General features: G+C 43.0%; 1 protein-coding gene across 1 annotated transcript in view; it reads right to left on the bottom strand.

Moving 5' to 3' along the window:
* Window positions 1–26938, bottom strand: part of LOC115092769 (disintegrin and metalloproteinase domain-containing protein 9-like) — a 461831-nt gene that overhangs the window by 305038 nt on the left and 129855 nt on the right. The window lies entirely within an intron of this gene.

Genomic DNA, 26938 nt, shown 5'->3' with positions numbered 1-26938 from the left:
AGCAGGATCGAGCACTGGCACCCCACCCTCTACCAAAGCACATTTCTGCCTCAGGCAGTGGTTCATCTTGACTGTCCCTTCTAAAGGCCCTGTGTTTTATATATATGTCTGTGGGCAAAAGTATGCATAAATAGGCCCTAGGTGGGTAATTTTGTAAAAGCTTATTTCTGCCAATAAAACACTGTTTTATCCATGGAAATGCCTTTGAAAATTATCTTCTATGATGTTAGGTCAGAAATCCATCCTGTATGTTGCGGCTTGATGCTGCTGGAGAGGATAGTGAACCCTTGGGCCGACCTACCGAGGGTGACAGGGTAGGCCGGGAGGCGGAGACGCAGCCTGGCAAGAACATAAGAACATAAGAAAATGCCATACTGGGTCAGACCAAGGGTCCATCAAGCCCAGCATCCTGTTTCCAACAGTGGCCAATCCAGGCCATAAGAACCTGGCAAGTACCCAAAAACTAAGTCTATTCCATGTAACCATTGCTAATGGCAGTGGCTATTCTCTAAGTGAACTTAATAGCAGGTAATGGACTTCTCCTCCAAGAACTTATCCAATCCTTTTTTAAACACAGCTATACTAACTGCACTAACCACATCCTCTGGCAACAAATTCCAGAGTTTAATTGTGCGTTGAGTAAAAAAGAACTTTCTTCAATTAGTTTTAAATGTGCCCCATGCTAACTTCATGGAGTGCCCCCTAGTCTTTCTACTATCCGAAAGAGTAAATAACCGATTCACATCTACCCGTTCTAGACCTCTCATGATTTTAAACACCTCTATCATATCCCCCCTCAGTCGTCTCTTCTCCAAGCTGAAAGTCCTAACCTCTTTAGTCTTTCCTCATAGGGGAGTTGTTCCATTCCCCTTATCATTTTGGTAGCCCTTCTCTGTACCTTCTCCATCGCAATTATATCTTTTTTGAGATGCGGCAACCAGAATTGTACACAGTATTCAAGGTGCGGTCTCACTATGGAGCGATACAGAGGCATTATGACATTTTCCGTTTTATTCACCATTCCTTTTCTAATAATTCCCAACATTCTGTTTGCTTTTTTGACTGCCGCAGCACACTGCACCGACGATTTCAGTGTGTTATCCACTATGACACCTAGATCTCTTTCTTGGGTTGTAGCACCTAATATGGAACCCAACATTGTATAATTATAGCATGGGTTATTTTTCCCTCTATGCATCACCTTGCACTTATCCACATTAAATTTCATCTGCCATTTGGATGCCCAATTTTCCAGTCTCACAAGGTCTTCCTGCAATTTATCACAATCTGCTTGTGATTTAACTACTCTGAACAATTTTGTGTCATCTGCAAATTTGATTATCTCACTTGTCGTATTTCTTTCCAGATCATTTATAAATATATTGAACAGTAAGGATCCCAATACAGATCCCTGAGGCACTCCACTGTCCACTCCCTTCCACTGAGAAAATTGCCCATTTAATCCTACTCTCTGTTTCCTGTCTTTTAGCCAGCTTGCAATCCACGAAAGGACATCGCCACCTATCCCATGACTTTTTACTTTTCCTAGAAGCCTCTCATGAGGAACTTTGTCAAACGCCTTCTGAAAATCCAAGTATACTATATCTACCGGTTCACCTTTATCCACATGTTTATTAACTCCTCCAAAAAAGTGAAGCAGATTTGTGAGGCAAGACTTGCCCTGGGTAAAGCCATGCTGACTTTGTTCCATTAAACAATGTCTTTCTATATGTTCTGTGATTTTGATGTTTAGAACACTTTCCACTATTTTTCCTGGCACTGAAGTCAGGCTAACCGGTCTGTAGTTTCCCGGATCGCCCCTGGAGCCCTTTTTAAATATTGGGGTTACATTTGCTATCCTCCAGTCTCAGGTACAATGGATGATTTTAATGATAAGTTACAAATTTTTACTAATAGGTCTGAAATTTCATTTTTTAGTTCCTTCAGAACTCTGGGGTGTATACCATCCGGTCCAGGTGATTTACTACTCTTCAGTTTGTCAATCAGGCCTACCACATCTTCTAGGTTCACCGTGATTTGATTCAGTCCATCTGAATCATTACCCATGAAAACCTTCTCCATTACGGGTACCTCCCCAACATCCTCTTCAGTAAACACTGAAGCAAAGAAATCATTTAATCTTTCCACGATGGCCTTATCTTCTCTAAGTGCCCCTTTAACCCCTCGATCATCTAACGGTCCAACTGACTCCCTCACAGACATTCTGCTTCGGACATATTTTTAAAAGTTTTTACTATGAGTTTTTGCCTCTACAGCCAACTTCTTTTCAAATTCTCTCTTAACCTGTCTTATCAATGTCTTACATTTAACTTGCATCCATACAAGTGCAAGAAATTGTTAATTCCTGGTTCATTCTTTTAAATTTATTTTCTTTTTTATTTGTTATTTCGGCAACTCCTTATTGTGATACAAGCTTTAAATGCAAGTCCCCCAACACGGTCCCGTGTTTCGCCACCCGGCTGCCTCGGGGGGGATTAATTTTAGCATGAATCTGAAAAGCGCAAACATTCTAGGAATAAAGTTAGTACCGAACAGACTACAATGAATAGGTGCACTGTTATAAGTACTTACATTTACAATGTTATTCAAAACATACCTGTATCAGTCTGACATAAGTTTTAGTCGGAGTGCACCTACTATGACTTACCATTAGGTTTAAAAACGCTACCAGTGGGCGCGAAAATCACTCACAATTGTTTACAATCCTATTGCCCAATCACTGTCGGCCTGTGGTGCCGACGTCAATTACCTTACTTGGAGACTGCAGCTGGGTATCCCCTTAGACGTGATGACGTAATGCCGTGATGATGTAATAACGTGCTGATGTTCGCTAAACTCGCAGAGACCCTTAGAACATTAAAGAAAATGATGCCACTCTAACTCGGTGTTGAGACCATGTGGAATTATAGTATTTAAACGAAAAATCCATCTCTGCTCTTGTCGCAGTAAGATGAGGGGAAAATCCCACACAGTGTCAGATTTACAATTTTTTGTACTAGAGGTAGTCTCACCCCCAGTGAGAGGAGGAGATTTTCCCCTCATCTTACTGCGACAAGAGCAGAGATGGATTTTTCGTTTAAATACTATAATTCCACATGGTCTCAACACCGAGTTAGAGTGGCATCATTTTCTTTAATGTTCTAAGGGTCTCTGCGAGTTTAGCGAACATCAGCACGTTATTACATCATCACGGCATTACGTCATCACGTCTAAGGGGATACCCAGCTGCAGTCTCCAAGTAAGGTAATTGACGTCGGCACCACAGGCCGACAGTGATTGGGCAATAGGATTGTAAACAATTGTGAGTGATTTTCGCGCCCACTGGTAGCGTTTTTAAACCTAATGGTAAGTCATAGTAGGTTCACTCCGATTAAACTTATGTCAGACTGATACAGGTATGTTTTGAATAACATTGTAAATGTAAGTACTTATAACAGTGCACCTATTCATTGTAGTCTGTTCGGTACTAACTTTATTCCTGGTATGTTTGAATGTTTGCGCTTTTCAGATTCATGCTAAAATTAATCCCCCCCCGGAGGCAGCCGGGTGGCGAAACACGGGACCATGTTGGGGGACTTGTATTTAAAGCTTGTATCACAATAAGGAGTTGCCGAAATAACAAATAAAAAAGAAAATAAATTTAAAAGAATGAACCAGGAATTAACAATTTCTTGCACTTGTATGGATGCTGATTATTGAGAGTGCAAGTAACACTTCTGTGTGTGTTTGGATTTACATTTAACTTGCCAATGTTTATGCTTTATCCTATTTTCTTCTGTTGGATCCTTCTTCCAATTTTTGAATGAAGATCTTTTGGCTAAAATAGCTTCTTTCACCTCCCCTTTTAACCATGCCGGTAATCGTTTTGCCTTCTTTCCACCTTTCTTAATGTGTGGAATACATCTGGACTGTGCTTCTAGAATGGTATTTTTTAACAATGACCACGCCTCTTGGACATTTTTTTCTTTTGTAGCTGCTCCTTTCAGTTTTTTTCTAACAATTTTTCTCATTTTATCAAAGTTTCCCTTTTGAATGTTTAGCACGAGAGCCTTGGATTTGCACACTGTTCCTTTTCCAGTCATTAAATCAAATTTGATCATATTATGATCACTATTGCCAAGCGGCCCCACCACCGTTACCTCTCTCACCAAGTCCTGTGCTCCACTGAGAATTAGATCTAAAATTGCTCCCTCTCTCGTCGGTTCCTGAACCAATTGCTCCATAAAGCTATCATTTATTCCATCCAGGAAAGTTATCTCTCTAGCATGACCCGATGATACATTTACCCAGTCTATATTGGGGTAATTGAAGTCTCCCATTATTACTGCACTACCAATTTGGTTAGCTTCCCTAATTTCTCTTAGCATTTCACTGTCCATCTCACCATCTTGACCAGGTGGACGGTAGTATACCCCTATCACTGAAGTCTTCCCTGACACACAAGGGATTTCTACCCATAAAGATTCAATTTTGTATTTAGTCTCATGCAGGATGTTTATCCTATTGGATTCTATGCCATCCCGGACATAAAGCGCCACACCTCCTCCCGAGTGCTCCTCTCTGTCATTGCGATATATTTTGTACCCCGGTATAGCACTGTCCCATTGGTTATCCTCTTTCCACCATGTCTCTGAGATGCCAATTAAGTCTATGTCATCATTTACTGCTATACATTCTAATTCTCCCATCTTACTTCTTAGACTTCTGGCATTAGCATACAAACATTTCAAAGTTTGTTTTTTGTTTGCATTATTATTCTGCTTTTTAATTGATAGGGATAAGTTAGAATTTTTTAGCTCAGGTGAGTTTTTAGTTACAGGCACCTGGACTACTTTTCTAATTAGTGGAACCTCACTGTCGGGATGCCCTAATTCTAATGCATCATTAGTATCCTTTAAAGATACCGCTCTCCGAACCATGCGCTGCTGAGCGACTGTCGGCTTTCCCCTTTGTTCTAGTTTAAAAGCTGCTCTATCTCCTTTTTAAAGGTTAGCGCCAGCAGTCTGGTTCCACCCTGGTTAAGGTGGAGCCCATCCCTTCGGAAGAGACTCCCCCTTCCCCAAAAGGTTCCCCAGTTCCTAACAAAACTGAATCCCTCTTCCTTCACCATCGTCTCATCCACGCATTGAGACTCCGGAGCTCTGCCTGCCTCTGGTGACCTGCGCGTGGAACAGGAAGCATTTCAGAGAATGCTACCCTGGAGGTTCTGGATTTAATCTTTCTACCTAAGAGCCTAAATTTGGCTTCCAGAACCTCCCTCCCACATGTTCCTATGTCGTTGGTGCCCACATGTACCACGACAGCCGGCTCCTCCCCAGCACTGTCTAAAATCCTATCTAGGTGACGCGTGAGGTCCGCCACCTTCGCACCAGGTAGGCATGTTACCAGGCGATCCTCACGCCCACCCGCCACCCAGCTATCTACATTCCTAATAATCGAATCACCAACTTTGACGGCCGACCTAACCCTTCCCTCCTGGGCAGTAGGCCTTGGGGAGATATCCTCAGTGTGAAAGGACAATGCATCACCTAGAGAGCAGGTCCTTGCTACAGGATCCTTTCCTGCTACACCTGGTTGGTGCTCTCCCATTATGAGACCTTCTTCCTCCAAGGCAGCACCAGGGCTGCCAGTCTGAAGTTGGGACTTGACTACTATGTCACTGAAGGTCTCATCTATATACCTCTCTGTCTGCCTCAGCTCCTCCAGGTCTGCCACTCTAGCCTCCATAGATCGGACTCGTTCTCTGAGAGCCAGGAGCTCTTTGCATCGCATGCACATGTACAACTTCTCAACGGTGGGTAAAAAATCATACACGTGACACTCGATGCAAAAGACTGGGAAGCCCCCCTCTTGCTGCTGGACTGCTGCCTTCATCTCAATTTTGATCAGTTCCTAGTTAAGTTTTAAGTTGCTATGGGAGTAGGAATGTGTCTAACTTCCTTTAAATGTATTAGTGTATTCACGATATGTCTGGTAGTGGCCTACCGGGGTCTGATTGAATTGTCAATAAAGTTTTTGTTGATATATATTTTTTTTTTTTTGTGAAAGTGGCACCTGCCTATAAATTAAGGGATGAGCTAGGGGTTGTACATGTGCATGCGATGCAAAGAGCTCCTGGCTCTCAGAGAACGAGTCCGATCTCTGGAGGCTAGAGTGGCAGACCTGGAGGAGCTGAGGCAGACAGAGAGGTATATAGATGAGACCTTCAGGGACATAGTAGTCAAGTCCCAACTTCAGACTGGCAGCCCTGGTGCTGCCTTGGAGGAAGAAGGACTCATGATGGGAGAGCACCAACCAGGTGTAGCAGGAAAGGATCCTGTAGCAAGGACCTGCTCTCTAGGTGATGCATTGTCCTTTCGCACTGAGGATATCGCAAAATTGCTTACCTTGTAATAGGTGTTATCCCAGGACAGCAGGATGTAGTCCTCACATATGGGTGACATCGGTAATGGAGCCCTATGTACAGAAAAACCTCTTTAAAAGTTTCCATGAAACTTTTGACTGGCACCAGAGTGCCTACTGAGCATGCCCAGCATGCCATGATATTCCCTGCCACAGGGGTCTCCCTTCAGTCTTGTTTTGTAGCAATTAGCGTTAGCCAAAAATAAAATAATAAAACGTATCGGACCCAACTCCGCGGGGTGGCGGGTGGGTTTCATGAGGACTACATCCTGCTGTCCTGGGATAACACCTATTACAAGGTAAGCAATTTTGCTTTATCCCAGGACAAGCAGGATGCTAGCCCTCACATATGGGTGATTAGCAAGCTAGAGGCTGAGTCATTTTGTAGTGAAGCAACAGTGAAGTATTGTTGATGAAATGAATCAGCCGAAGATCACAGCAGGTTGGATGTAGAAGGAGTTGGGATTATACTGGAAACAAGTTCTTTAAGAAGGATTGACCATAGGCCGAATCTTGTCTTCCTTCTTTGTCTAAACAGTAGTGAGCAGTAAAAGTGTGAAGAGAACTCCATGTTGCTGCTTTACAAATGTCCAGAATAGGCACAGAGCGAAGGTGTGCTACTGAGGTTGACATCGCTCTTACTGAGTGTGCTTTTACTCGCCCTTGAAAAGTAAGGCCTGCTTTTTCATAACAAAATTGTATGCAATCTGCTAACCAGTTTGACAGAGTATGCTTACCCACTGCTTTACCTGGTTTGTTTGGATCATAGGATACAAACAGCTGACTGGATTTTCTTTGGGCTGTTGTGCGGTTTAAATAGAAGGATAACGCACGCTTACAGTCCAAAGTGTGTAAGGCTCTTTCACCCTGATGGGAATGAGGCCTAGGAAAGAATGTTGGTAAAGCTATTGATTGGTTCAAGTGAAATTCCGTAACAATTTTAGGAAGGAATTTTGGATGTGTACGGAGGACTACTCTGTCATGTAGGAACTTTGTAAAAGGTTCGTATGTGACTAGCGCTTGTAGTTCCCTGACCCTTCTCGCTGATGTAATGGCTATGAGAAATACCGTTTTCCAAGTAAGGTATTTAAGGTCACAGGTATTTATGGGTTCAAATGGAGAACGCATAAGCCTGGTTAATACTACGTTCAGGTCCCATTGTATGCATGGGGAATGAACTGGAGGTTTAATGTGAGTTAGGCCTATCATGAATTTACTGACGAGAGGCTGTGTGGAGATAGGTGCGTCTCCCAGCTTGTTATGGTAAGCTGAGATTGCACTTAAGTGTACCCTTACAGATGACGTCTTAAGACCAGAGTCTGAGAGATGGTAAAGGTAATCTAGTAGCGAGGTAGTGGGGCAAGTGAAAGAGAGAATTTGAAAAGAAGTTGGCTGTAGAGGCAAAAACTCACAGTAAAAACTTTTTAAAATATATCAGAAGCAGAAAGCCTGTGAGGGAGTCAGTTGGACCATTAGATGATCGAGGGGTTAAAGGGGCACTTAGAGAAGATAAGGCCATCGCGGAAAGATTAAATGATTTCTTTGCTTCGGTGTTTACTGAAGAGGATGTTGGGGAGGTACCCGTAATGGAGAAGGTTTTCATGGGTAATGATTCAGATGGACTGAATCAAATCACGGTGAACCTAGAAGATGTGGTAGGCCTGATTGACAAACTGAAGAGTAGTAAATCACCTGGACCGGATGGTATACACCCCAGAGTTCTGAAGGAACTAAAAAATGAAATTTCAGACCTATTAGTAAAAATTTGCAACTTATCATTAAAATCATCCATTGTACCTGAAGACTGGAGGATAGCAAATGTAACCCCAATATTTAAAAAGGGCTCAAGGGGCGATCCGGGAAACTACAGACCGGTTAGCCTGACTTCAGTGCCAGGAAAAATAATGGAAAGTGTTCTAAACATCAAAATCACAGAACATATAGAAAGACATGGTTTAATGGAACAAAGTCAGCATGGCTTTACCCAGGGCAAGTCTTGCCTCACAAATCTGCTTCACTTTTTTGAAGGAGTTAATAAACATGTGGATAAGGGTGAACCGGTAGATATAGTATACTTGGATTTCAGAAGGCGTTTGACAAAGTTCCTCATGAGAGGCTTCTAGGAAAAGTAAAAAGTCATGGGATAGGTGGCGATGTCCTTTTGTGGATTGCAAACTGGCTAAAAGACAGGAAACAGAGAGTAGGATTAAATGGGCAATTTTCTCAGTGGAAGGGAGTGGACAGCCTCAGGGATCTGTATTGGGACCCTTACTGTTCAATATATTTATAAATGATTTGGAAAGAAATACGACGAGTGAGATAATCAAATTTGCAGATGACACAAAATTGTTCAGAGTAGTTAAATCACAAGCAGATTGTGATAAATTGCAGGAAGACCTTGTGAGACTGGAAAATTGGGCATCCAAATGGCAGATGAAATTTAATGTGGATAAGTGCAAGGTGATGCATATAGGGAAAAATAACCCGTGCTATAATTACACAATGTTGGGTTCCATATTAGGTGCTACAACCCAAGAAAGAGATCTAGGTGTCATAGTGGATAACACACTGAAATCGTCGGTGCAGTGTGCTGCGACAGTCAAAAAAGCAAACAGAATGTTGGGAATTATTAGAAAAGGAATGGTGAATAAAACGGAAAATGTCATAATGCCTCTGTATCGCTCCATGGTGAGACCGCACCTTGAATACTGTGTACAATTCTGGTCGCCGCATCTAAAAAAAGATATAATTGCGATGGAGAAGGTACAGAGAAGGGCTACCAAAATGATAAGGGGAATGGAACAACTCCCCTATGAGGAAAGACTAAAAAGGTTAGGACTTTTCAGCTTGGAGAAGAGACGACTGAGGGGGGATATAATAGAGGTGTTTAAAATCATGAGAGGTCTAGAACAGGTAGATGTGAATCGGTTATTTACTCTTTCGGATAGTAGAAAGACTAGGGGGCACTCCATGAAGTTAGCATGGGGCACATTTAAAACTAATCGGAGAAAGTTCTTTTTTACTCAACGCACAATTAAACTCTGGAATTTGTTGCCAGCGAATGTGGTTAGTGCAGTTAGTATAGCTGTGTTTAAAAAAGGATTGGATAAGTTCTTGGAGGAGAAGTCCATTACCTGCTATTAAGTTCACTTAGAGAATAGCCACTGCCATTAGCAATGGTTACATGGAATGGACTTAGTTTTTGGGTACTTGCCAGGTTCTTATGGCCTGGATTGGCCACTGTTGGAAACAGGATGCTGGGCTTGATGGACCCTTGGTCTGACCCAGTATGGCATTTTCTTATGTTCTTATGTTCTTATGATCTAAATCTTTCTGAGTGCACCACAGTGTAAACCATTTCCATTTGTAGGAATAATTCTTTCTAGTGGAAGGTTTACGTGCAGCTATAAGTACTTGAGATATAGAGGATGGAAGGTTGAGAGGCTGTAAGATCAAGCTTTCAACATCCATGCTGTCAGGGACAGGGATTGAAGGTTGGGATGGCGCAACTGACCCTGTTCCTGAGATATGAGATTGGGAGCTACTCCCAGGCAAATTGGATCCCTGACTGAGAGATCTAGCAGTGTGGAGAACCATACCTGTCGAGGCCAATATGGGGCTATGAGTATCATAGTCCCCTTGTCCTGTTGTAGCTTCACTAGTGTTTTGGTTATGAGTGGTATCGGTGGATACGCGTATAACAGGCCTGAATTCCAATGGCGAGCAAATGCGTCCTTTGCTAGGCATTACTGCTGTCGGAGTAGAGAGCAGTAATTGTTCACTTTGTAGTTGAGATGGGATGCAAAGAGATCTATCGTCGGTTGACCCCAGCGTTGAAAGATCTTGGATGCTATTGCTGGATCCAAGGACCATTCGTGCGGTTGGAACTGACAACTGAGGCGATCTGCTACTATGTTGTGGATGCCTGCTAGGTAAGTGGCCCGAAGAAGAATTGAGTGTGTCAGGGCCCAGTCCCAAATTTGTGCTGCTTCTTGACAAAGGAGATAAGAACCTGTCCCCCCTTGTTTGTTGATGTACCACATTGGCTACTGTGTTGTCCATTTGGATCAGAACAGTCTTGTGTGAAAGGCAGTCCTTGAACGCATGTAGCGCATAGCGTATAGCTCGAAGCTCCAGGAAGTTTATTTGAAAAGAGGCTTCGAGCTTTGTCCACTTGCCCTGTGTCTTTAGATGACCAATGTGTGCTCCCCACCCTAAGGTGGATGCATCTGTAGTTAAAGTTACTTGTGGAACGGGTTGCTGGAAAGGTAGGCCTTTGAGCAGGTTGTTCATTGATGTCCACCAGATGAGTGCAGATCTGAGCTCTGGTGTGATATGAATGGGAGTGGACATTGGTTGAGTGGCTTGTATCCACTGTGCTTTGAGTGTCCATTGTAGTAGTCGCATGGTCAATCTCGCCAGGGGAGTTACGTGAACTGTGGAAGCCATGTGTCCTAGAAGAATGAGGCACTGGTGAGCTGTTACCTGGAATTGGTTTCGAAGAGTGTGAGTCAAGAGGACAAGTGTTTGAGCACGGTCTCTTGGAAGAAAAGCTTTTGCTATTGCAGTATTTAGCTCTGCACCTATGAACTGTATAAGATGAGTTGGTGACAGATGGGATTTCTGGTAGTTGATGAGAAATCCCAAGGAGTGAAGCACATGGATAGTGAGCTTGAGAGAAGTGAGAGCTCCTTCTTTTGATTGACTCTTGATGAGCCAATCGTCCAGATAAGGGAACACGTGCACTCTCTGTTTGTAGAGATGTGCCACTGCTACAGTCATGCACTTTGTGAATACTCGTGGGGCTGATGCAAGGCCAAATGGCAGCACTCTGTATTGAAAGTGTTGATCCTTTACCAGAAATCGCAAGTACTGGCGATGAGGAGGAAAGATGGGAATGTGAGCGTAGGCATCTTGAAGATCCAGAGAGCAGAGCCAATCTCCCCTTTGAAGAAGAGGTAGAATGGTGCCTAAGGACACCATCCTGAATTTTTCTTTTTTGAGAAATTTGTTGAGATTTCTGAGGTCTAGAATGGGTCGAAGGCCTCCTGTTTTCTTTGGAATGAGGAAATAGCGGGAGTAGAATCCTCTGCCCTTTTGAGGTCCAGGAACTGGTTCTATAGCCCTGGCTCTCAGAAGGGTGGATAACTCTGTTTGAAGAATTATGGAATGTTGATTTACTGTCCAAGATGGAAGTGGTGGGTTTTCTTTTGGAACAGTAAGAAAATCTAGTCTGTAACCGTGAGCTGTGATGGATAACACCCACTGGTCGGTGGTTATGGAGGCCCAAATGCTTTGGAAGTACGTTATTCGACCCCCTACTGGTAAATGTGGGAACGGGTTGATAAGGCCGCTGCTCTCTGGGTTGTTTCAAAAACCAGATGTAGTGGCAGTTTGTGGTGGTGGTGGTTGTGCCCTTGCAGGCCTCTGCCTAGGTTGTTGGCGTTGAGGTGGACGGGCTGCTCTGGGTCTACTTGCTGGGGGATAATACCTGCGTGGACGGTAGTAAGGACGTCTGGTATCACGCTTTGGAACCCTCCTTGTGGAAGGTTGAGTATCCTGCGGTATTAAGGATAATTGCTTTAGGGTTTCTGTGTGGTCTTTCATAGTCGCCACAGCTTCTTTTACCTTTTCCCCAAATAGGTTGTCCCCCAAGCAAGGAAGATCAGCCAAGCGTTCTTGGACCTCTGGACGGAGATCAGAGGCCTTTAGCCATGCCCATCTGCGTGCAGCTATGCCTGAAGCAGAAAGTCTTGCTGCAGTCTCGAAGCAGTCATAAGTAGCTCTGACCTCATGTTTTCCTGATTCGAGGCCTTTATGGAAAACATTCTGGAATGGCTCTTCATACTGCTCAGGAAGAGAGAGAGCTAGGTCCTGAACCTGCTTCCAGAGGTTCCTTTGATACTGGTTCATATATAGCTGGTATGATGTTATCTTGGATACCAGCATGGAACCCTGAAAAACCTTGCGTCCTAGGTTATCCAGAAATCTACTTTCCTTCCCAGGTGGTTTAGATGAATGGGATTTCAGTCGCTTCGCCTTCTTCTGGGTGGATTCTACGACGACTGATTGGTGCGGCAACTGCGATTTTTGAAAACCTGGAATAGGTTGTACCAAATAAGTTGCCTCTGACCTTTTATTGACTGCTGAAACTGATCCTGGGTGTTCCCATATCCTGTACTGAAGGTCTTGAAAAACTTCATGAACAGGTACTGCCAACATTTCCTTAGGAGGATCCACAAATTGCAGAACCGCCAATGTTTTCTGTCTTGCATCCACCTCTGTTTGTAGTTGAAAGGGGATGGTATCAGCCATATCCCTTACAAAATTTGTAAAGGAAAGGTCCTCAGGAGGTGACTTCCTGTGGTTGTCAGGTGGAGAGGGTTCTGAAAATATATCTCCATCTGAAGAATATTCTGAACTGGTGTCAGTAGCCATCTCCTGTGGAGTGTGGTGAGTGACTGGTATTATGGAAGGTTCTTTAGGCCTTGCTGATAGAAGAGGAGAATGAGGTCTTGGTATTCCAGAGGGGCCTGGAATAGGCTCTTCTGGTGTTTTATTTGAAAGGATATCCAGAAGAGTGTCTAATTTAGTGATAAAAGGATGTAGCATCGAGACATCCTCCATTGGCATCGGTGCAGTCACCGGTGGCACCGGTGAGGGTACCGGGGTAGGCATCGGGAGCGGTTCCTGTGGCATCATCGGTGCCGGCGGCTTCAAGGGTGATGGTTCTCCCGGCATCGGAATCGGCATCGATGGAAGTGTCGATGGCTGTGGCGGAATCGCATCGCGCAGAGCCTGGTGCACTGCTTGATGTATATATGTGTCAAGTTCCACTCTCATAGCTGGTGATACCAGAGCAGCTATGGAAGGGGGCGGGTGATGGCGATGCCGATACCCCCTCAGAGCCCTGAGGGGGTACGGAACCCGGCACCGATATCGGTGGGAATTGCCCTGGATCAGTAGGCCTAGAAGCCTCCGCACTCGTCCGAGGTATTTTTGCAGGTGAGGCCGTACCTGTCGATGGGTCTTCGGTCATCGGTGCTAGTCGTCGTCGATGCCGATGACGATGTTTGTCCTTCTGTTTTTCACTCCCAGAAGTGGACGCTTTCGATGATATTGACGGTGAAGGCGTAGAAGCGTCTCCAGCTTCCGGGCGACTTTTCTTCAGTAATACCTGCCAGACGGATCCTGATGGCGATGACTGAACTGAAGTCGATGCCTTTGGAAGCAATTGTATATTAAACAATTGCTCCATTTTTTCAGCTCGGAGTCAACGGCCTTTTGAGGTCATCTCCGCACATAAGTTACACGATTTTATGCTGTGATCTTTGCCTAGGCAAAGAACACATTCCAAGTGCGGGTCGGTTATCGACATATTCCGCGCACAGTTCGGGCATTTTTTGAACCCGGAGGCCATTTTGCCGGACAGCCGTCGACGGCGATGACCAAAAAATATCGGTACCGGCCGGAAACCGAAGGGAAAAAAAGTTACCGCGGTGTTATCGAAGGGAAACCCTTGCGGTGGAATTAATTTTTTTCCGAAAAAGCTAAACTTTTTTAAGGTGGTGAATTAACCTCAGGACTCCAATTATACCGCGATGCTAAGTGCTTCGCGGAAAAAAGAAGACTGAAGGGAGACCCCTGTGGCAGGGAATATCATGGCATGCTGGGCATGCTCAGTAGGCACTCTGGTGCCAGTCAAAAGTTTCATGGAAACTTTTAAAGAAGTTTTTCCGTACATAGGGCTCCATTACCGATGTCACCCATATGTGAGGACTAGCATCCTGCTTGTCCTGGGATAACTCCCCAAGGCCTACTGCCCAGGAGGGAAGGGTTAGGTCGGCCGTCATAGTTGGTGATTCGATTATTAGGAATGTAGATAGCTGGGTGGCTGGTGGGCGTGAGGATCGCCTGGTAACATGCCTACCTGGTGCGAAGGTGGCGGACCTCACGCGTCACCTAGATAGGATTTTAGACAGTGCTGGGGAGGAGCCGGCTGCCGTGGTAATTGTGGGCACCAACGACATAGGAAAATGTGGGAGGGAGGTTCTGGAAGCCAAATTTAGGCTCTTAGGTAGAAAGATTAAATCCAGAACCTCCAGGGTAGCATTCTCTGAAATGCTCCCTGTTCCACGTGCAGGTCACCAGAGGCAGGCAGAGCTCCGGAGTCTCAATGCGTGGATGAGACGATGGTGCAAGGAAGAGGGATTCAGTTTTGTTAGGAACTGGGGAACCTTTTGGGGAAGGGGGAGTCTCTTCCGAAGGGATGGGCTCCACCTTAACCAGGGTGGAACCAGACTGCTGGCGCTAACCTTTAAAAAGGAGATAGAGCAGCTTTTAAACTAGAACAAAGGGGAAAGCCGACAGTCTCTCAGCAGCGCATGGTTCGGAGAGAGGTATCTTTAAAGGATACTAATGATGCATTAGAATTAGGGCATCCCGACAGTGAGGTTCCAATAATTAGAAAAGTAGTCCAAGTGCCTGTAACTAAAAACTCCCCTGAGCTAAAAAATTCTAACTTATCCCTATCAATTAAAAAGCAGAAGGAAAATACAAACAAAAAACAAACTTTGAAATGTTTGTATGCTAATGCCAGAAGTCTAAGAAGTAAGATGGGAGAATTAGAATGTATAGCAGTAAATGATGACATAGACTTAATTGGCATCTCAGAGACATGGTGGAAAGAGGATAACCAATGGGACAGTGCTATACCAGGGTACAAATTATATCGCAATGACAGAGAGGAGCACTCGGGAGGAGGTGTGGCACTTTATGTCTGGGATGGCATAGAGTCCAACAGGATAAACATCCTGCATGAGACTAAATACAAAATTGAATCTTTATGGGAAGAAATCCCTTGTGTGTCAGGGAAGACTATAGTGATAGGGGTATACTACCGTCCACCTGGTCAAGATGGTGAGATGGACAGTGAAATGCTAAGAGAAATTAGGGAAGCTAACCAAATTGGTAGTGCAGTAATAATGGGAGACTTCAATTACCCCAATATAGACTGGGTAAATGTATCATCGGGTCACGCTAGAGAGATAACGTTCCTGGATGGAATAAATGATAGCTTTATGAGCAATTGGTTCAGGAACCGACGAGAGAGGGAGCAATTTTAGATCTAATTCTCAGTGGAGCACAGGACTTGGTGAGAGAGGTAACGGTGGTGGGGCCGCTTGGCAATAGTGATTATAATATGATCAAATTTGATTTAATGACTGAAAAGGAACAGTGTGCAAATCTAAAGGCTCTTTTGCTAAACTTTCAAAAGGGAAACTTTGATAAAATGAGAAAAATTGTTAGAAAAAAACTGAATGGAGCAGCTACAAAAGTAAAAAATGTCCAAGAGGCATGGTCATTGTTAAAAAATACCATTCTAGAAGCTCAGTCCAGATGTATTCCACACATTAAGAAAGGTGGAAAGAAGGCAAAACAATTACCGGCATGGTTAAAAGGGGAGGTGAAAGAAGCTATTTTAGCCAAAAGATCTTCATTCAAAAATTGGAAGAAGGATCCAACAGAAGAAAATAGGATAAAGCATAAACGTTGGCAAGTTAAATGTAAGACATTGATAAGTCAGGCTAAGAGAGAATTTGAAAAGAAGTTGACTGTAGAGGCAAAAACTCACAGTAAAAACTTTTTAAAATATATCAGAAGCAGAAAGCCTGTGAGGGAGTCAGTTGGACCGTTAGATGATCGAGGGGTTAAAGGGGCACTTAGAGAAGATAAGGCCATCGCGGAAAGATTAAATGATTTCTTTGCTTCATTGTTTACTGAAGAGGATGTTGGGGAGGTACCCGTAATGGAGAAGGTTTTCATGGGTAATGATTCAGATGAACTGAATCAAATCACGGTGAACCTAGAAGATGTGGTAGGCCTGATTGACAAACTGAAGAGTAGTAAATCACCTGGACCGGATGGAATACACCCCAGAGTTCTGAAGGAACTAAAAAATGAAATTTCAGACCTATTAGTAAAAATTTGTAACTTATCATTAAAATCATCCATTGTACCTGAAGACTGGAGGATAGCAAATGTAACCCCAATATTTAAAAGGGCTCCAGGGGCGATCCGGGAAACTACAGACCGGTTAGCCTGACTTCAGTGCCAGGAAAAATAGTGGAAAGTGTTCTAAACATCAAAATAACAGAACATATAGAAAGACATGGTTTAATGGAACAAAGTCAGCATGGCTTTACCCAGGGCAAGTCTTGCCTCACAAATCTGTTTCACTTTTTTGAAGGAGTTAATAAACATGTGGATAAAGGTGAACCGGTAGATATAGTATACTTGGATTTTCAGAAGGCGTTTGACAAAGTTCCTCATGAGAGGCTTCTAGGAAAAGTAAAAAGTCATGGGATAGGTGGCGATGTCCTTTTGTGGATTGCAAACTGGCTAAAAGACAGGAAACAGAGAGTAGGATTAAATGGACAATTTTCTCAGTGGAAGGGAGTGGACAGTGGAGTTGCCTCAGGGATCTGTATTGGGACCCTTACTTTTCAATATATTTATAAATGATCTGGAAAGAAATACGACGAGTGAGATAATCAAATTTGCAGATGACACAAAATTGTTCAGAGTAGTTAAATCACAAGCAGATTGTGATAAATTGCAGGAAGACCTTGTGAGACTGGAAAATTGGGCATCCAAATGGCAGATGAAATTTAATGTGGATAAGTGTAAGGTGATGCATATAGGGAAAAAATAACCCATGCTAATAATTACACAATGTTGGGTTCCATATTAGGTGCTACAACCCAAGAAAGAGATCTAGGTGTCATAGTGGATAACACATTGAAATCGTCGGTACAGTGTGCTGCGGCAGTCTAAAAAGCAAACAGAATGTTGGGAATTATTAGAAAGGGAATGGTGAATAAAATGGAAAATGTCATAATGCCTCTGTATCGCTCCATGGTGAGACCACACCTTGAATACTGTGTACAAATCTGGTCGCCGCATCTCAAAAAAGATATAATTGCGATGGAGAAGGTACAGAGAAGGGTTACCAAAATGATAAGGGGAATGGAACAACTTCTCTATGAGGAAAGACTAAAGAGGTTAGGACTTTTCAGCTTGGAGAAGAGACGACTGAGGGGGGATATGATAGAGGTGTTTAAAATCATGAGAGGTCTAGAACGGGTAGATGTGAATCGGTTATTTACTCTTTCGGATAGTAGAAAGACTAGGGGGCACTCCATGAAGTTAGCATGGGGCACCATTTAAAACTAATCGGAGAAAGTTCTTTTTTACTCAACGCACAATTAAACTCTGGAATTTGTTGCCAGAGGATGTGGTTAGTGCAGTTAGTATAGCTGTGTTTAAAAAAGGATTGGATAAGTTCTTGGAGGAGAAGTCCATTACCTGCTATTAAGTTCACTTAGAGAATAGCCACTGCCATTAGCAATGGTTACATGGAATAGACTTAGTTTTTGGGTACTTGCCAGGTTCTTATGGCAGGATTGGCCACTGTTGGAAACAGGATACTGGGCTTGATGGACCCTTGGTCTGACCCAGTATGGCATTTTCTTATGTTCTTATGTTTTTATGATATCACTCCTTAAGTGGACATGAGTTAAATTTTGTTTCAGAATTCACCATCCTATACTCAATTTGTACCAATACAAGAGAATCCTGATTTCTTGCCTGGAACTAATTTCTGAAGATGGAAGAGGAATAATATAACTCAAGTGCAACACGTAATGGGTGTAGGGGATAAAATGTTTTCTTTTCAGGAACTGAAACGACAATATGATTTGAATGATAATAGTTATTTCTCTTATACGCAACTAAAGCATTATATCTCCTCACTGCCTGCAAATGACTTGGATTCTTCTTTAGTGGAGTCCATGGAGGACTTATTTAAACTAGATATATTAAAAAAATTATCTATGTCCAGATTATACAAGGCACTGCAAAAATGTACCCCAAAGATGAGTTTTGAGCCTTTGCTGAATAGATAGAAGAATGATGGAAACTTCACCATTACAGAAATAACAGTGAGATCTTGTTTTAAATATCTGAAGAAACTTTCCTCTAACATATACGTTAGAGAGCTGCAATATAATTTTCTGAGGAAGGCATATGTTTTGCAGGCCCAAGCAGATAAGACTGGATTTTCTCACAATGATCTCTGTGGACATTGTGGAGTAGAAGTGGGTATATTTTTGTATGTTTTTTGATCATGTTCAAAATTCCATTGGCTGTGGGTCAAGATAGCTAGTTCTATATCAAGCATTAACAGCAATGACATTCCATACTCCCCAGCAGCTATGCTATTTGAACAATTTCTCCCAAGCATTTTTTTAAGATGATGGTGATAGGACTGTTTGTTTGTAAAGCCTATATTGTAGGCAAGAGGACTATCCTTGTATGTTGAAAAGATGAAAATGCACCATCCTTTGGCAATGGAGAAAACTTGTTGCATAATATTATGCAAATGGAGAATATGGCCTTAAAATACACTTTTTGCAATGAAATTTGATTATGACAATTTGGAAGAAGTATATCCAGGCACTGTCTCCTAGAGTGTGAAGTCTGATATTAAATAGTGGTCTGTGACTACATAGAGGTTATCCATGCATATAATCTTTAAACTGAATAAAGTCAGCATGGTTCTGGATTTATGGACTTAAGGATTGGGTATTTAAGAGGGGAGGAGAGGGGGATTTAGTAATGTCTAAGGTTATTCTATATGATAATATAGAGAAGGAGTGGGGGAGGGGGTAGGAGAAGAGAGGTTGCAGAAATATTGAAAAATAACGTTTTGCTTCCTATTGCCTTCAGGGTACACAAGAATCAATGTACCTGAAGGATATGTTTGTTCTTTTTTTTTCACCTAATAAAAAAGTTGAAAATAAAATTATATCCTCTAATGGAGCATTTTCTTGATGCTAGAATAACCATACTCATTTTCTTAGGCAAGGGAATCGAAAATTCAAGGTGATACAACATATAAGCAATTAGAACCAAAGACTTAAGGTTCATGTGGAGGAGATTCCCTTGAAGTAAGTGGTCAGAGATGGGAATCTTTAACCTTATTTGTTACTGAACAGCAAAGTGTTGGTCATAAAATCCAAACTTGATGTGGTCAGAAAGGGACTATCAAAATCATTAAGCCATTCTTTTCTTAACTTTTTTTATTTAAATTGACTATGAGAATAATCGGGAGAAATGCATAAAGTTGTTCTTGATGCCATAGGAATGAAAGCATCTGTCACTAGACCTTTTTTTGCTTACTTTTCTAAACAGTAGTTGGGAACTTTTGAATGGGACCACAAAGAGATCCATTCAATTAGGAGTTCTCCTAATTGAACTGTTGTTTGGCTACACATTAGTCTAAAGAAATGTGATGTTGTAGCTGGTGACTTAATATGTTGGCTATCTAGTTTTGGTTTCCAAGAAGCTAGACAGCCATCAGATATATTTTTTTGCAAAATTACCCATTCCAATATCTTGCAGACATCTTGGAAAAGGTTGAAAGAATCTGTTCCTCCATGTTTGTTGATGTGGTACATTGCTAGTTGGTTGCCCTGTTCCCTCTAAGCTGTGCTCATGCGTGGCTGTGACAAGCTTTTACTCCACTCCCCGCTCCCAGTACAGGGATCAGATTGGGAAGAGATTAACCAAACCCCTGCCTGATCTAATCAGTGGCATCATTCCATCCCGAGCATCAAGAGTCGTGTTTATCCATATGTCATCTTTTACTGCCTCAGCGCCAATCTTGAAGTTTTTACCATGAGATTAGCCCCGCAGTAGCAGGAGAAAACATTAGCATAAATGCAACTGCTGCTGCTGCCCACCTCTCATATCGGCAGGCTACTGTGGAGCCGAAAAAAGGAAGAGGATGCGATGGCTGCCAGTGGAACCCATCCCATTGGTGACCGAAAAGAGGAGGAGGATACAATGGCTGCCAGCAGACCCCATCCTACTGATGGCTGAAGACGAGGCCCAGGCCCTGTTTGTGTTTGGCTGGGTAAGAGCCTGTGTGGAGGGGTAGTGACTACTTGTGTGTATATGTCTGTGTGAGGGAGGGGGTGGATGAATACCTAAGTATGAGGGTGAGAACCAGGCTGTGTGTATGCATATGTGTGGATGACTACCTGGGTGGGTGAGATTCTGCGTATGTGTGGGTGAGAGGATGTGTGGCTGTATGTGTGAGAAAGGATAAGTGGATGGGTGAGAGCCTGAGGCTGGGGGTGTATGTGTGATTGCCTGTGGGTGAGGGGGAAGGTAAGAGCCTGTGGGTGGGTGAGAGGCTGTGTGTGTAAGAGAGGCTATGTGTATGGAGATGGGGTTTGAGAGCCTGTGTGGGTGTGGGTTGACTGGGTGAGAGCCTGAGTGTGTGTGTGGCTGAGTGACAGCCTGTGTCTGTGATTACCAGTGTGTAGATGTGAATGGAGAGAGGAAGGGAAGAAGACGGAGAAAGAAAAAAACAGAAAGAAAATAAAAAATAGACCCTGAAAAAGGAATTGAGAAAAGACCAAGAAAGGGAACAGGGGAAAAAAAATCAGACAACAAAGGTAAAAAAAAATGTATTTTGAATTAATAGCTATCGGCATATGTTCTTTGGAAATGTGCATTATATATTTGTATTTTGTTCCTTCTTCAATGCTCCACTTTGCAGATTCTGGTTTCTCATGCTTTCCATTTTATTTTTGTCTGTATGCTTCTGTTTCTAAATTTTAGTCACTTATTCTGCATTAGGTAATGGTCTGTCTGGGTTCTGCATGTGTAACTGAGGTGCAGTATTTCTGCGGGCATACAGTTTTTCTGTAGGGCTTTGTTCTGTTAACCCAATAGGTGGAGTATTAGTTTTCTAAGACATAGTATTATATTTGCATTTCTGCCATTTCATAGCTAAGGCTGAGTCCTGAGGGTTTGTGTTACTTCTTGAAAGGTTTGGCAGTGAAGGGATTGCATGTTACTGAGATGAGTGTGTGTATATATGTGGAAGAAGAGAATTGAGTGAGTGTGCATGAGAGTCTGGGGAGTGAATGAGAAGAATGAAAGTGAGTGTGTATTTGTGAGATTGAGTATGTATGCATGTATGAGAGTGAATATGCAAGTGTGTGTGTGTGTGCGCGTGAGCGTGTGTGTGTGCGCGTGAGCGTGTGTATGTATGTGAGTAAGTTTGTGTGCATGATGCTCCAATAATCCCTCTCAGGATTGGGTTGCTATGAACATTAAATTGATAGGCTTTTTGCATCAAAGAAAGTAGTGCTCACTAAGTAATGAAACAAAAAATTTTTGCACACAGAAAACCAATTCCTAGAGGGAACATTGCTTAGTTGTCTGTTTATATTAATACAACATTCCCTTTTAACCGGTGAATAAACACTTCCAAAGTACCGAAGACTGTTTTCAACTCCAAATGTGGAGCAATGGTTCCTGTGCAGTTCAAGTTTCCTGAGATCAAAGATTGGTCAGATGGTCTCCTCATCCACGATTGGATGCACCTGTGGTTATCATATATTGAAACTTAGGCTGGTGAAAAAAAATATTCTCACAACAGATTTGAAAGATTTTTCCACCAGATTAGAAAAGGGATGACAGTACTGGAGATATGTACCTTGTGCAATAGCAATTGTAGATGCTGGTTCCACTGGAACAGAGGTGGCCAACTCTGGCCCGCAAGAGCCTCAAACAGGTCTGGTTTCATGATATCCACAACAAATATACATGACATATATTTGCATATAATGGAAGCAGCCTATGCAAATATGTCTCATGCATATTCATGGTGAACAGACTGAAAACCACAACTATTTGTGGCTCTTGAGAACCAGAGTTGACCATTCTTGCACTAGAATTTCAAGTATTATTGGGCTTGTCTCATATGCAGATGTGCAAATGGTGTAACATTGCTGCTGCTTTATGGCTAGGATCCTTCTTTTAAAAAATTCCCGGATTTTTCCAAAAGTGAAAATCTATTTAAACCAATTTTTACCCTAATTTTATGCCAATTGAAGAGCTGCCGTTGCATTTAAGCACCTTCAGCTACTGACGGATGTTGGTACAGGATGCTGTATTTCATGTTCTGCCCTCCGCACCCCCCCCCCCAACCACACACACACACACACACACACCGGTGAAAGCATTTGCTCTCCAGTGCCATGCATAAGCATTTAAACTCCCACCCTTCCAAGCAGCTAAAATAACATGTCTCTACGTCCTACCCCTTCCCACCTAGCCAAAGCACAGATTATCCTGTCCAGTGCTGCTAATGTGATGAGGCATTTGAAATGGCCCCCCTCCCCTCCTCACCAGAATTACTTCCTGACACACTCTCTGGCTCTGTGCAGACACAAATGCACTGCAGATCGTAGCAGCCACAATATTATCATGCTCCTGGAAGGAGCAGGAGCCTGGAGCCACTGGTAAAGTTGTTTTGGGTGGGTTGGAGATAGAGATTCTGTGGTGGAGAAGAGAAGAAAGTGATTCTTTTGGTAGGGGAGGAAGTATTGAGGGAAGAGAGGGAGCTTTGTGAAAGAGAAGGAACATTTTTGGGGATGGATTCATGGAGGTAGGACTGGATCAACCTGCCCTGAAAATCTGGAGCTAGTTGGCAACCCTACTTGGGGGACAGGGTGATAAAGAGAGATTTGGAAAGAAGGGAGATAATGAAAAAGCAAAAGGAGCGTGAAAAATATTATCTTTTGAGGATCTATTAATGCATGGTGGCATAAGTGCTTACAGGTCTGTCTGTTTCATTTCTACACCAAAGGATAGTAATTCTATTTATTTATGGGGTTTTTTTTAACTGTCCTGACTTCTGTCCACCAAAATATACTCTGATATTTAACTGGAAAATAAGTAATTTTTTTCCCACTAATTTTCTCCAGTTTTTGTTCTTGTCATAATAAACCCTAATAAAATTCCCAAGAAAAATAAAAAAAACACCCCAAAACAAAAATGAAGGTCTCTACATATGACCTAGTATTTTCATGAATAAAGAATCTCCCAACTTCAAATCTACTCTAGGTGTTCCCCAAGGCTCCTCTCTATCCCCCACCCTCTTCAATATCTACCTACTGCCTCTTTGCCAGCTTCTCACTAACCTTAACCTAATTCACTACTTATATGCTGAAGACGTTCAGATCCTGATCCCTATAAAAGAATCCCTTCCAAAAATGCTCTCCTACTGGGAGAATTGTTTTAAGTCCATCAACCACTTACTCACCAGCCTGAACTTGGTTCTCAATGCAGCCAAAACAGAAATCCTTCATATCTCCACCGACCATTCTACAAGCCATGATCAGACAACCTCTATTCCTCAAGCCACTCAAGTTAGAGATTTAGGAGTCATCATTGATAACCATTTGAACCTAAAAAAATCAATCAATAAGATTACAAAGGATTGTTTCGTCAAGCTTCAAATAATGAAAAGACTCAAACCCCTTCTCCATCTCCAAGACTTCAGAACTGTCCTTCAGTCAACAATTATTCTCCAAAACTGACTACTGTAACACTCTCCTCTTAGGACTCCCGATCTCTGCCATCAAACCTCTACAAATGCTCCAGAACTCAGCAGCCAGGATATTAACCAACACCAACCGGAGAACTCACATCACTCCTATACTTAGAAACCTACACTGGCTACCTATTAAATACAGAATTTTGCACAAAGCACTCACCATTATCCACAAATCCATACACAACCAACTACCGCTAGACCTGCAGCTCCCACTCAAACTATACACATCTGCAAGACCTATCAGAACGGCACACAAAGGAACCCTTCAAGTCCCCCCAACCAAATCCTCTCGTCTAACTGCTACGAAAGAATGGGCATTCTCCACAGCAGGCCCCATCATCTGGAACAACCTGCCGACCGACCTAATACTGGAACCCTGCCTGATTACCTTCCGAAAAAAACTCAAGACCTGGCTTTTCCTCCAAGTCTTCCCTTAAGCCTAACATTGCAACAGTACTTTCATTCAGCCCAATAGACTAAATGACCGACCCAACCACTGTATAGACATACGTTCGCATCCTCCAGTTTTTTCTGTCCTTTATTTCCTGGCTATCCTAGCCCCCAAGTTCACCCTCCCTGTTATTTGTAACTGCGCTTCGGCCTTCCTGTTATATGGTTTTGTTCAGTTAATCCCCAAGTTTGATGTAAACCGGTCTGATATGAAGCTTGTCATGAAGTTCGGTATAGAAAAATGTTAAATAAATAAATAAATAAATAAATAAATAAAGTGAAGAAACAGACTGAAACTTTCCTATATCTGGAATGAGTTAGGATTATTTTGTTTGCATCGTTTTTTCCCTGTGTGGTTCTAGGTGAGTTCCTATGAAGTCCATTTATACAATATGTGTCAACTGCATGTTGGATTTTAAGAAACTGATGATAAATCCTATGGATTGAAAGATAATCATTGTGCAGAGAGTGTAAACATGCACATCCTGAAGGATATTGCTGGGTATGAGCATTCCTTAAATGAGCAGAAACTACAGCGAGGCATTTTTGTGATTCCCTAGCTTCTGCCAAAGGCTAGGAGTTTGTCCTGAACCTTTTTTTTTTTGTATAATCTTTTTATCGGCTTTTCAGAGACATAACATTTATACATCTTCAGATTACAGTAGTCAGGAAACTATCAATCCCATCCTTATTGTCCTTTCCCCCACCTTCCCCCTTTTGACCTTGACCACCAGCTTATTAGTGCAGTTACTCCCAGCAGAGTTAGTACATTCACAAACAGTACACAGCAGAAACTATGGGCAAGACCCTAGCACATCTTCTATGCCCTAATCTTCCAGAACCTAGGACTTTGGTAGTTTCCTCACCCCATCACTTTAAATATGTCTGCACGACTCTTAGGTATTAACTGGAGCATGGGAGATCAGATGTCTAAACATTTTTGCTTGGACTTTACAGCCAGGGGATCCACTGATTTTGCTTCCAATAGCAGTAATTCTAGTATATTGCCTTTCCACATTCCCAGTGTGGGCATAGTTTCTGCCAGCCACTGGCGGAAACTATGCCCACACTGGGCATAGTTTCTTCATCATAAGAACCGCCTTTAACAAAAGAGGCTTATGGGTTTTCAGGTATGGGGTCTTCTCTCCTTGTACTCCCAGCAGGCAGAAGCTGGCTGACCACTTTAATTCGCAGTTGCAGTGTGTCTGGAGGACAAAACCACATTATGTTGGTACCTTCCCAGAGACAATGTAGGAATGTAGCCTTTGGATTTTTACATTTCAAGCTGCAATCTATATGAGCAATACGTGCCTTATATGCTTTGACTGGCCACCAGTATATCCTATATGCCATCTTAATTTGCATTTCTTTTATCTTCATGGACTCCGTAGCTGCATTTATAAATTTCAGTCCCTCCAATATATCATTTTTGGTAAGATGTTCATCCAGGTCTTTACTCCATACCTCTGCTATAGAGTCTGCCAGAACATAAGAAGTGAGTCACCCCTCTGCAAATGAGCCTTAGGGAAGAAGGTTAGTAAGACGGTGGACTGATTAAAGTGGAAATCAGTCACCACCTTTGGTAGGTACTTCAGGTGAGGTGCGAAGAACCACCCGATCGTGAAAGAACTTCGTGTAGTGTGGATATGACACTAGCGCCTGAAGTTCACTGACCCGGCATGCTGAGGTGAAGTATAAACTTTCCAGGTCAGGTACTTCAGGTCACAAGACTGCAAAGGCTCAAAGGGAGTCCTCTTCAGGTGGGCCAAGACCATGTAGAGGTAACAGCAAGGGGCCTGAGGGGTTTAATTGGAGCAGACCCCACATGAAACAACTCGCAACAGGCTGTGCTGAGATGGGCGATCCATCCACCCCTTGGTGATAGCATCCAATTGCACTGAGATGCACCCTCACAGAGGTGGTTTTCAAGCCAGTGTCCAAGAGGTGCAGCAGGTAATCCAGCAGCTTGGAGGTGAAGCACGAGAACGGGTTCAATCCTCGGTTGTCACACCACACCAAAAATCTTTTCCACTTCAGGTCATAAGACTTCCTAGTGGAAAGCTTTCTGAACTCCAGTAGGACCTGAGACACTCCCTCCAAGAGATTCAGGGACTGCAAGGTCACTCTTTCAACATCCAAGCCATGAGGGCCAAAGCCTGGAAGTTGGGTTGAAACACCCTCCTCCGATCTTGCGTTAGGAGGTCCGGGAACGTACTTAGATGAATCAGTTTCCGCAGGGAAAGATCCTGCAGAAGCAGAAACCATATCTGCTGGGGCCAATAAGGTGTGATGAGAATCATGGTCCCCCGGTCCTGCTGGAGCTTCAGGAGTGTCTTGTACACCAGGGGAAGTGGATGATAGGCGTACAAGAGGCCCTTGCTCCGGTGGTGGGCAAAGGTTTCCGACACCGTCCTGTCATTCCCCCCAGCTAGGGAGTAGAACTGGCCTACTTTCTTGTTGTAAGGGGAAGTAAAGAGGTCCATGTCCAGAGTTCCCCACACCTTAAGATCCAGTCCGCTACCTCCTGCTTCAGGGACCACTTATGCAGCTGGAAGGAACGACTTAGGTCGTCTGCCAGTGCATTTG

Source organism: Rhinatrema bivittatum, chromosome 5 (assembly GCF_901001135.1).
Source record: "Rhinatrema bivittatum chromosome 5, aRhiBiv1.1, whole genome shotgun sequence".
Classification (NCBI taxonomy): domain Eukaryota; kingdom Metazoa; phylum Chordata; class Amphibia; order Gymnophiona; family Rhinatrematidae; genus Rhinatrema; species Rhinatrema bivittatum.
This window is presented reverse-complemented; position numbering and strand designations above follow the sequence as displayed.